We start from the raw sequence: 13428 nt of genomic DNA, 5'->3' as shown, positions 1-13428 counted from the left end.
TCCTTTTGCCTTCAATCTTATTCAGCATCAGGGTCTTTTCCCAGAACTTGGCTCTTTGCATCAGGTGGCCAAAGTATTAGAACTTCAGCTTCAGCATCAGTCCTTCCAAAGAATATCTAGAGTTGATTTCCTTTAGGATTGAATTCAATAAAACAAACAAACAAAAATACTGCTCAACAAAGCCTTGCTTAATGAATGAATGAATGAATGAGTGAATGGAGAAAATCCCTAACAGGGTTATCACAAGCACTGATAAACATAAAACTAAAATAAAAAGAATCAAAAAGCGACATATAATAGCTTACCTCTATTTTCTTACTCTTCTACAATTAGTTTTTACTAAAAAGAAGTCTTTACAAACAGAAGAAGTCTTCAACTTTCTTCTTTCTAGGTTCTCCCTTCTACCCTTAAGGTATTTTAAAGTTTACTAGGTGACAAAATTGAGTACATGCTTTCTTCTTTGTCTCAGCTCTCCATTGCCAAATACTTCTTTGAAATTATTTTCTCAAAGATTCACTGTTCAAAACAAAATATTCAAAATAAAACTGAAACATGGCTATTGAACAGATGTTTAGTTCAGTGTCCTGATATCTAGAACAAATTTAAGGAAAGCAACATGTTGATGCGAAAGTTTCGGTATGAAGTATCTTTCAGTAATCACAATTATAGCAGCAAGAATTTTTGGTAAGTGAAACTGCAGGTTTGCTTATTGTGGTATTGGTGGATATAAAAAAATATTAATAGGTAGAATAAGACAATTAATACTTTGTTTAAAGTAAAAGATTTTTTAGCACCAAATTGAAAAAAAAAAACAAAACAGATTTGGGTTCTGAAAGCTTCTGTATTTATTATAGAGGAAAAACAACGTATTTTACAAGTCATTTGCTAATTTAAAAGACATATCCAAAATTTGAACTCTCCCAGGAACTTGTTCTGTAACATATGTGATTTAGAGATAAGAAATATTTTAAATGGACTTCTCCATATTCTCCAAAACAATTTCAACCTAGCTCTGCATTTCGTTATTAAACTCACATCAGGTTTGTGGGTGCTCAGACATGAAAGGAGCAAATTTTCAACGAGGTTGTGACCCTCTGTGGTGGGCTTTTTGAGACAATAACAAGGTTAAGTTCCCAGCTGGTACAGGTCTACTAGTGAACCTCTAAAGTAGGGTCACTGACCTGAGAGAGAGTCTTAATTTTATGTAAGTTAGAAAAAAGGAACACAAGGTGAAAAGTCAGGAGATGGCAAAAATCTGGAATAAGAAATAGGCTCACAGGTGTGGGGCAGGATGGAAACCAGTATCTTGCTGGACTCTTATATAGAAAAGGGAGAAAGCAATAAGCAACAGAAGAGTCTTAATGATCTGAATAGGGCCATAGATGCCTGAGGCTGGGCCTGTTTCAGGCCAATAATGAGCTTTTGGACTTGTGGAGTCATTTACTTGGCGCAGCAGCCCGGAGCCCAAGGGCGCTGTTCATTAGGAAGCGGGAACTTCACCTCAGGGTTGTTTGTGTTGGTCTTTCTTGCCAGAATGAATTGTTCATTAGCATCTGAGAGAAAACCACCCTCTCTGTCTCTAGATAAATGATTTAAAATAAAACGTTGATTGGGGTTGGGGTGGACAAAGGGAAAAGATTGTTAAACCCTTTTGATGATAGTTGAGGGACAAATAAATCTATGCAGCATAAATCAATTATAATCAGTGGGAGACTAACCTGATTTATCATTAAAATGGCAAATTAATTTGGCCCTATGTCTGGTCTAATTCTTTGGGTTGACTTAGCTATGTAATTGGCTAAACCAAGTGGTAATCCACTTGCTAGTACAAACTATTGACTATTAGCCTTATTGTATTGTCATGACACCTAACCACGGCCACCAACCAGCCCAGGTATTTTCTTGCATTATGGAAACATCCTCTGAGGAGTGAATAAGATGATAGAGGGTTCTGGAATTTGTAATTCCAAAGGCTTGATGGATTTTTGAGCCGTGTAAGAGATTTTACCTTGTCCTGATTGATGTAGAGAGACCTCTTGCTTTTTATGGGGTCATTCAGTTTTAATAGCATTTAGGAATGATTTGGAAACTTTGTCAGTAAAGGTATGAAAATGTTAACATGTCAACATGGTTCTTTGTTTCTCCTTTTACTTTGAAATTCTTCAAAAAGTAATTTAGAGATTTCAAAATATATGTTGCCTAGAGACTATAAGAAGACAGTTTAAAAAAAATAAAATGAAAAAAGATAACCAAAAATAAGCTTTCTTTCCAGATGGAAATTTTCATAGCTTGGAATGAAGTACACAGAAAAGTTTATATAACTGATTAGTGACAGGAAGGCTCAGAAACAAATCCTGAGCTACATGACGTTTACTCCCAGTGACATGGGCAATTCAAATTTGACTAACGTTTTCATAAAGCGTAGAAGCAATTGACTGTGGAAAATCAGAAAACCAACTTTGTCCTGGAGGTTCCTTTTAATTGAGGTTAACTGCTATGTTGCCTTAATTACTGAGTGTTTCCCTAGTAGTCTAAGTAAATATTCCACAGGCCCTGACTCTGGCAGTATCCACTGAAATGTTGTAAAATTACCAATGACTGAAAGAGAGAACAACACTTTAAGATAGCTCTGTAAAGACTGGATTAGTTCTTGTGAGGACCCGCTATTAATGATTTCTCATTCAATTGCGCTGAGTGATTCGAGCAGAACATTTCTTTTTCCCAATATATTTGGACATGGAGACATACAGATGCTTTTACAACCCAACATGGCAAATTAATAACCATTTTTAGGCATCCTCTTTTCCTCATCTCCTGGTGTTTTATTGTTCCTTCCTTTTATTTTTTTTGTTTTTAATTAAAAAAGCTCTCTCATTACCAAATCTGCCAGGACCAAGAATCTTAAACCTTTAAACTTTCTCTAGTCCTAACAGCATTTGGAATCACTAAGCAATCAGGAATGCCAATGCAAATGCTCATTTTACCCATCAGCTGTATGAACATATTTTTTGAGAGCATCTTCTGCTCCCGGTTTTGATGTTAATATATTTCCAGTGCCTTGCTTCAAGTGAAAATCCCTATTTCCCTTTGCCCTAGGTTCATATGAATATATTCCAATGAACAATATAGCTATTATAACTCTTGGAAGGTGTGAAATTATGTGAACATACCCCATAGTAAATTACTTTTCGTCGATTTAGCTATCCTCCGTCTGTTTTACTTGGCTTAAGAGAAACTAAACTAACAGTGCCAAGCTTAGCAATTGGAGCTGACCACCTACAGAATCAGATTAAAGAAATGAGAAAATGATAGGCTTTTTCTCCAAAGAAAGTGTGCCATTTCCCCACAACAGAAAATAATGTTATGAGTCAGCAAAATTTGCTTTATTATTTAGACTTGCAGTTATTTCCAATGACATATTTCCTGGACCGTGTCACTCCTTTCTGATATTGGTAATTTATGACTTTCATTTGGGATTTTCATTATGAAAAACAATATTTAGATCATTTGAAGGTGTTACAGACTGAAGATTCAAATTGATTTCTTTTCACCAGGGACATTTTCTTGGAACACTAATTTCTCGACTACTTCATATAGTCTCTGGATAACTGCCATTTATTGATTTCATACCATATTTTCAAAAACTTAAAGTTTAGTTGTGAATTAATAAGGAATCTCCATGTGGAATTGAACAAACATCAGTATTTTAGGAATAAGTATTGAATTGAACAATTGTTCTTTCCTATGACTGTTGAAATGATGGTATATTTTCTGCTTTCTAGTCTTTTAATGTAGTGAATTGCATTAATATAATGACATGTAATGTCATTCAATAAAATTTTTTTAAATGGTTTCTTCTTGATCACAACACATTATGGTTTTACAAGTTGCTGAGTTTAGTTCCCTAATTTAATATTTAGATTTTTGCATCTATGTTTACAATGAAAATAGTTTGTATTTTTATTCTTGTATAATTTATACCAGATTTAGATTTCAAAGATTAATCTAGGCTATGCTTTGGAAGGGGATTCCTCGATGGTTCAGATGGTAAAGAATCTACCTACAATGCAGACCTGGGCTTGATCCTTGGGTTAGGAAGATCCTCTGGAAAAGGAAATGGCAACTCACTCCAGCATTCTTGCCTGGAGAATTCCCATGGACAGAGGAGCCTGGTGGGCTACAGTCTACGGGGTCCTACAGAGTCAGACACAAATGAGCAAATTAGCACAGCACACAGCTTTGGAAAGGATAGATATCCTTCTTTATTCTTCTCTGAACTGTTTCAAATAAGACAGAAATCTGGAAAGTTCAGTGGGACTTGCCAATAAAACAGTCTGAAATCGGTGTTTGTTGCCTGTGTGTGTGTGTGTGAAAGGTATGTATAGTGTGGGAGGTGGCAATTTACTATAAATTCAATTCTCTGTTATTGTCTACTTAATTTATGTATGTTATATAATAAAATATAGCTAATTATGATTTTCAATTAAGTTATGTGTGTGTGTGTGTTTAGATGCTCAGTCGTGTCCGACTCTTTGCGACCCCATGGACTTCATACAGCCCACAGGCTCCTCTGTCCATGGGCATTCTCCAGGAAAGGATACTGGAATCCTTGCCATGCCCTCCTCCAGGGGATCTTCCCAACCCAGGGATTGAACCCAGGTCTCCTGCACTGCAGGCAGATTCTTCACCAACTGAGCCACCAGGGACCTGAAAAGTTATACATTTGCCTAAATTTGCAAATTTATTGAAATTAGGTGTTTTTTTTTTCCATAGAATTTATCTTTGGAGTCTAAATATCTACTGTATACAAAATTATGCACTTTTATGATATTAATTTTTCTTCCCTGTGTCTTCTTTCTTCTTTTTTACATCATTTTTTTTCTAGCACTTTGTGTATGTTTTAGTGTTTTTCTTTTTTTTTTTTTTTGGTTTGCTTTTTAAGAATCACTTTTCTAAATTATTTTTTTGTGTTATATGTACTATCTATTTCTTTTTCTCTACTACAGCTATAAATTGTCTGCTGCTATCGTTATTTTGGCACATATATAACTTCATGGGGCTTCCCAGGTGGTACAGTGGTAAAGAACCTGCCTGCCAATGCAGGAGACCTAAGAGGTGCAGGTTTGACCCCTGGGTTGGTAAGATCCCCAGGAGGACGGCATAGCAATCCACTCCAGTATTATCACCTGGAGAATCCCATGGACAGAGGAGCCTGGCAGGGTATGGTCCACAGGATCACAAGGAGTTGGACATGACTGAAGCGATTTAGCACAGCACAACATATATTACTTCAGATTTGGCAAGTGAGATTCTCTTCAAGTTAGTCCCCACGTACTTTTGACATATTCTCCTCATTCTTTTGGCATATCTTTGTTTTCTGGAATGAGTTATTTCTACAAGGATCAGTAGTTCTGTTATTCTAAATACAATGGTGTTTAGAAACCAAAATTAGAGTTCCTGAAGTTTTCATTAGAGTGTTGCTACTCTGGGGCAGAGCTATAGCAAAGACATATGTGTATAGACACACATACACACAGATAGAAAACATATACATGTGTTATGTATGTGTATATGTATATATATGATTTACTGTATGTGTGTATATATATATATGATTTGTTATGTATATATTTATTGCATACATATAGACATATATAAGAGGGGCCCCCCTGGTGGCTCAATGGTAAAGAATCTGCTTGCCAATGCAGGAGATGTGAGTTCGATCCCTGAGTCAGGAAGATCCTCTGGAGAAGGAACTGGCAACCCACTCCAGTACTCTTGCCTGGAAATCCTATAGACAGAGGATCCTGGCAGACTATAGTCCAGGAGGTCACAAAGAGTCCGACACGACTCAGTGGCTAAACAAGAACAACAAGCTATTTATATATGTAATTAAATATCTATATATAAAGATGTTTATATATGTATATATGTTTGCAAATATATTTATATATACATATATAAACATCTATATTTATTTCTTTAAATTGAAAACCATATGTTCAAAACAATACTTATAATTCCAAACCAGTAGCATAAATCTCATTCTAGTTTTTTTTTTTTTTCATTTTTCTGTATTTGTAACTCCTTTCTCTAAAAGTGAGACGCCTATCTCCTACTGTCCTTGATATATATATTTACTTATTGAATCACTCCCCTTGTTTGTAACCAATCTTACATCACTGCTGCTGCACTGTCCACGAGCAGAAATTCTGCTCACTCTTCTCATGCTCTGATGTCTTATTGCAGGGCACGTCCATCCTTAGTATTTGGGTGCATCCTCTTCAGTCTGAGAGGCTCCAACCCTCAATGCTGGATCCCTATTGGGAAAGTACCTTTCTCGTCCTGCCCAGGTTCTGAAATCCCACTTGGACCCACTCATTTGCATAGACTCTCTTTTCAGCCTCATGACCCCACCTTGGGATGCTCCTCCTATGTACAGGCCCGCCACACCCACTTGGGTTCAACACTGCTTTGGTTCAACACACACGCAGACACCTCTCAGTCACTTGGGCTCCCCGCCTCAGACTGAACAGCCCCCCTGCATTGACATTTTCTTTACTACACTTGTGCTCTGATATTTTCCCTTAGGTTTCAATAGCCACCACAATATCATCCCTCACCTCTCCAGTCCCATGTGGACTGGAGCCTCCTAAGTCTGCTAAGCATCTCACATCAGGCCCCTTCCTGCATGGACATCCCTCCTTATCCTACCCTTGCTAGGCAGCATCATGCTTGAATGTCTTCATCATTGTCTTTGGACTGCAAAGAAGTCACTGTGGCTGCCTCGACTGCTGCACAGACGTCTGCCTTGCTCTATTTCATTCCACTGCTGTAGACTTACATCGTTCATCAAAGGAAGGGAAGGGAACTAAAAAAGAGAAAGAAGAAGAGCACAGTTACCATTTTTAATGACATATATTTAGTAAACTTTAAAGCTAATCTGTGTCTTTATATTCCTTCCAAACATTTTTTTTCTTCAAATACTCTTTCTTTCCTTCATTTATTAGCTTAATTTAATTTCACCTTATTATTAAATCTCATGACAAGCATTCTTTTGTCATTATTATTATTATAGTGATTTTTGCAATCAATGTTTATTGAGTTTACATGACAATCCATTCCTTCAGTCATCATTTATTCCATCCTTTTCTGAATTCTTAAGTTCTCAGTTAATTTTAGTTCTTTTAATAAGGAATGTCTATGTGTAGGAAAAATTGTCAGCCTTAGAGATTTCTTATTTCTTAGTTCATGTAGTTACAAAGAGTCGGACATGACTTAGTGAATGAAGAACAATAATTCCTTTATCATGACTTTATTTTTTTTCTTCCTGACATTTATATTTTGCTTTATCTTATAGCGTCAGTCTGTCAACAGTAACTTCTGTTAACTTTTGTGGATATCAAAGTCTTTTTATTTTCTCTTAAATCTTGAATGAACTTTATCTGTGTATAGATTATCAGGCTGCCACTTGTATGGCCCCAGGATATTAAAGATACCATCCTTACCTATTTGTCTGTGCTCTTATTTTTCATGCATTTTTCTGTCAATTATAAATGACATATAAAGACTGATGAATGATATGTGAGTGCCATCTTTAGCATTTCTGGCTTACACTTTCATAATTATTTTCTTTTTCAGTGGAAACTCTGTTTCCCCTTGTGTTCAAGAGTTCTTTCTCTCTTCCCTTTCAAAATATGAGAGGTCATGGGAGTCTTCCATGATCTTGCTTATGATTATAATAAATGAGTGACGTGGGTAAAGGCAATGATTTTTCCCTAAGTATATTTACAGTTTAGATGAAACAAGGGAAGATGGGATAGAAGGATGGATATGCAGTGGTATTAATAAAATTTACAGCTCAGTAAGGCAATAGGGCATTTGTGGGCTCAGACTTATCTTGATAACTTCTCTAACATCATGTTTTATAGATGATAAATTTTGACCAAAGCTAATTCTGCTGCTATAAAAAACAAACAGTGCATGTATCTCCAAGAACATGTTACTGGTGCAATTTGAGAATATCATTAAAATGTAGAAGTGTGTTTAAATAATTATTTTGTAATTTCTTGAATTTAGACTCATTCCATCTGCTTTAATTGGTAAGCTTTTTTAGCATGTTTAAAATATAGCAAAAATGTGACTAAGGTTTATTATAACTACACTGTACACCTTCTAAGTAATCAAGTACATAATAAACATACATAAATATAAAATATGATGTAGCCTAAGCCAGAGATTCTACTAGAGTTCCTTGAATTTTGTCGAGCTTCTTTGACAGGAAATTGATATTTCAATAATTTTCCCATAAAAATTTGCATCAAATTTGGAGCTCACAGTAGCCCTAACTCCCAAATCAAAACTCAGGTCATAATCTCTGATTTAAGAATATCCATTTGTTTGTAGCTTACAGACAAAACTGACCCTGAATCGTCCTGGAAATAGAACAATTAAATTTCCTTTTAAGGTGACAGTATATTGTGCTTTCCAATCTTTCCATGTTTTCTGAAATCAAGCATGTGAGGTCAGTGATATCAATTTAAATTCTTGGCCTTAGGCAAAACAAATAGAAATAGAAGATATCTTCTTTATGCAAAACAGAAAATTGCTGATTTGTATTGGAGAGGCACTCTTTTCTTCCCAGGTTTCCTTGCACTCATGTCCCTCACCCACATTCTTTTGCTACTCACTTGGGAGAGATGTCTAGGCGCAAGGATTCTATAAGATTTTTTCTAAATCCCTTTGCACTACTAGATTCATGCAATTTTAGAGTGAAATAGACCTCAGGGACATAAAGTTCTCTGTGAAATGAAATTTAAATCTATTTCTGGTTACTATGTTGTGACCCTCAACTTAAACATAACTATTTCCTTCATTTGCTATCACACACACACACACACAGACACACTCACACACAGAGCCTTGTTTAGCATATGCTTATTTTTCAAAGTTATTGAGGTGAGTGTGTGACCTTTTTTTTTGAAGAGTATTTGAGGAGAGTTTCTTGAAAGCTTTTAAGATAATTAAGATAGCTCATGGGTGTTGAGAATCACTATTTTTCATATGTATGTGTTCTTACTGAATCAACTTCTCTGGAATGTCGCTTGTTGTGAATTAATGTCATTTTGCACTCTTCTAATGCTTTCAGAATGGTATGGCATTTTACAAAATCAGAATAACTCATCTCAATGTAATAGGTAATGCATTTTATCCATTAAAAAGTGTCTATTAGGTTAAAAGTGATGTTCACTCTAAACAAAGCTTTTAAATTTTTATGGATGCCATTTATTAAAACCTATATTAGAAATTAAAAAAAAGCAAAATTTGAAGTTTCCAAACAAAACTTTATTTTATTTAACAAATAATGGGACATTAGAATTATTATTCATGAGACATATTCTTGAAGGCTATTATCATTAAAGGATATACTAAATTTCATGAGCTTCAATTTAGGAGGGAAAAAGCTCTACTTTTCATGTAAATATCTTGATACTCATTAGGAATAATCATTGAAATGATTTCTTAAATTAAAGGATTGTGTTATAGTTAATGAAGCTTGCATTCAACAGTGCATCATTAAAGGCAAATGTTCTCATATAAAATTTCCTAGGTTATTAAAATACATAACCTTAGTTGTACTGTTGCAGATGTCTGCTGCAAAGTGTAACCTGGTTCTATCTATGGCCATAGTACAATGTGGAGGATTTATATCAAATTATGTTAGTACAGGTTCTAAAAGATAGTGGAAAGTTCCTTTGGGGGGAATCTCAGTAAATTGAGACTGAGCTCAATGTGTGAGTTAGGCAGTCTATAGTTCCTTTTTTCATATACATAAAATATACCTTGATTCTGCTACAGAGCACCATGGCTTTTTTTTTTTTTTTTTCCTATGCAGAATGTGGATTTCTGTGCCTGTGTGGGTCATCTCTTTTATGATCAGTTGTGTACTCATGGCTGATCGTCTCTGCTAAAGAAAGGAAGGCACTATCTCTGCCTCAGTGAAGCTTACAGGCTCTCTGTAATTTAATTCCAGGATCCTGATGGCAGTTCTGTTGTTTATTACCTTGTGATCTTGGACAAATTTCCTAAATTCTCTAAGTCTCAGTTTCCTCATATGTGAAAAGGATAGGGTATCCTCAGTTTTCCTGGGGCAGAGGGGATTCCCTAGATGTATATTTTTCAGTACTAAAACTAGGAAAGTCCCAGACAAACTAGAATGAACTGGTCATACTAAAAAGAAGGAATTAAAAAAAAGTACCTTCCGTTTATATCATTTTTTAAAGATAAACTATAGGATGTTTGTCTTTCTCTGATTTATTTTGATGATGGTGGACTAGTTGCTAAGAGAGTCATGTCTGACTCTCTTGACCTCATGGACTGTAGTCCTCTAGGCTCCTCTGTTATGGGACTTCCCAGGCAAGAATACTGGAGTGGTTTTCATTTGCTTCTCCAGGGGATCTTCCAAACCTAGGGATCAAACCCGAGTCTCCTGCATTGAAGGTGGCCTCCTGTATTGCAGGCAGATTCTTTACAGACTGAGCCACCAGGGAAGCCCTTGACTTACTTTACTCAGTATAATCTCTAAGTCCATTCATGTGGTTACAAATGGCATTATTTCATTCTTTTTTATGATAATGTTATATTCCATTGTATATATGCACCACATCTTCTTTATCCTTTCCTCTATCAATGAACATTCAGGTTGCTTTCATGTCTTGGCTATTATAAATAATGCTGCAATTAACTTATTTATAAAACAGAAATAGACTTACAGACTTCAAAAGCAAATTTATGGTTACCAAAGGGGAAATGTTGGGGCAAGAGATAAATGAGGAGCTTGGGATTAACAAATACACATTACTTATATAAAATAGATAATTGGAAAGGACCTACAATATTGCACAGGGAACTCCACTCAATATTCTGTAATAACCTATGGGGAAAAGAATCTGAAAAGAAATAAGTATATGCTTATGTATAAATGAATCACTTTGCTGTACTCCTGAAAATAACACAACATTGTAAATCAGCTATGTGTATGCTAAGTTGCTTCAGCCATGCCCAACTCTTTGCAAGCCTATGGACTGTAGCCCTCCATCCAGGCTTCTCTATCCATGAGATTCTCCAAACAAGAATACTAGAGTGGGTTGCCAAGCTCTCCTCCAGGGTATCTCCCTGACCCGGATCAAATCTGCATCGCCTACCTTCTGCACTGGCAGATGGGTTCTTTACCAGCAGTGTCACTGAGGAGCCCAGGTCAACTATAATATAAATAAAATTTTTAAAAAGTCCCTTCCACCTGTGGTGTGCTGGAACCACTCCTACTCATGATGAGAGCCAACTGTTACAATTAGGAATTTTGTGGGCCAGTTGCTACATATTCAGAAATATGACTGTTGGTGACTTGAAATCATCCATGCTGGGACTATTTCCACAATCAGCAAATGTTACAGACTAGGGCTTTTTTTCTTCCTAGAGAATTAGCTAACTAGCATACCAACACCTACCAAATGACTAAGCTGATAAAATTACTAACTGAAATAATCCATGTAAAATGCTTAGTGGAATGCATGATATAAGTGAAAGTGAAAGTCACTCAGTCATGTCTGACTCTTTGGGACCCCATGGATTATACACTCCATGGAATTCTCCAGGCCAGAATCCTGGAATGGGTAGCTTTTCCCTTCTCCAGGGGATCTTCCCAACCCAGGAATTGAACCTAGATCTCCCACATTGCAGGCGGATTCTTTACCAGCTGAGCCACAAGGGAAGCCCAAGAATACTGGAGTGGGTGGCCTATCCCTTCTCCAGCAGATCTTTCAGACCCAGGAATTGAACCAGGGTTTCCTACACTGCAGGCAGATTCTTTACCACCTGAGCTATATCAGGGAAGCCGGGATGATACAAAGTAAGTGCCAATTCAGCGTCACTGATTAGTCATTTATTATTACTATATTTATAATTATATTATTATATATTTATAATAATAAATATTATTATAAATATATTATATAGTAAAATAATATTACTATTTATAATTACTATTATTAAGTTTGCATTGGCATTCAATAAACATGTTAAAATGAACTGAACTCTGCCTGAAGGTACTCACTATAAATTATTTCAATAGTTTTGTTGTTGTTGTTGTTAAATCGCACCTAGAACATAGACTAAGTGTGTATTGTAGGTCTTCAAACTGGTAGTTTTCTCTTTCTCCCTTTCTTATAAATTCCTTCTCTGTGAGCCTAGAAAGATCTCTCATTTTCCTGCTGCACTGTTGGCTAGTCCTCAGACATTGCATGTCAAGCTTGGGGCAATGACTCTAGTTCCAGGAGTGCATGAAGAATTATGCATTGGTACTGTGCATGGAGCATGGTAAATTGGATTATGCTAACAAAGTCTGTTCTGCGAGGTGGCCCCCTGTGAGGCGACTGAGACCACTTCTACATGGTTTGCCTCACCCACTGCCCAAATCTTTCCTGCATTTTTCTGATCCCCAAATACCACTAGAAATTCCTATTTATAATCTTTGAGTTATTGACTTTGACATCTTTTAAAAGCGAATCCATTCCTTGGTAAAAGTAACACATTAGGTCACCAACAGAGTGCAGATTAGTTCATCAAGTTGCCTGTGTATGTGCTCAGTCGTGTGTGACTCTTTGTGACTCAAGAAAATATCCTTGCTTGAAGGAAATTGACCCAGGAAGGTAATGAGAGGAAAGTTCTAGAGTTTGGGAGATTATAGAAGACGGCAGGTGTGAGTGGGGAACGGGATGTCAACAACCAGTAGGCAACAATGGGGAATATTGATTCCTTGGATGGAGGAGTATAAATGAAGGAGGGAATAGTCAGTGCAAGAATACAGATGAGGGAAAATAATGAAAATACATGTCTCCGATTCTTGAATCTTGAGAACTAAGGAACCTCCTGAGTTTTCAGAGTATAGAAAGAAGGTGAAAGTCTAAAGAGTTAAAGTGCTACCAAACCTCTAACAGTTTTGTTAGGGGCCAGCCTAGATGTTCAAACATAAAACTGTATGCCTAAGAGGAAATATGTCTAAATAATTCTATCTCTAGTTGATTAAGAAATCTCAGATACACAAAATGAAGACACTCTGCCTGGACTAATGGAAGATGAAAGCATCCTAATTCCAACATATTAGATCATCATCTGAGGGTTTTGTCCTCTTTCGGCCTCTGTCCAGCTGAAGCCAGCAGGCATTCCCTCCTCCTGAGGAACAGATCAATCTCTTAGGATTGGTATGTTAATTCAAGCTGAAGAACCCTACTGGTCACCCAGCAAGACATTTCAAGAAGCAGTGAGTGAGCCCCTCAGTTCTTGCTCAGTGATGGGGGATTTCCAGCTGATGTCTTTGATTGCTCTTATAAAGATAATGTAACATCATAAAAGGGGAGTTTCTGTAGCAGC

The sequence above is a fragment of the Cervus canadensis genome, chromosome 24 (assembly GCF_019320065.1).
Source record: "Cervus canadensis isolate Bull #8, Minnesota chromosome 24, ASM1932006v1, whole genome shotgun sequence".
Classification (NCBI taxonomy): Eukaryota; Metazoa; Chordata; class Mammalia; order Artiodactyla; family Cervidae; genus Cervus; species Cervus canadensis.
Note: the sequence above shows the minus strand (reverse complement) of the source record.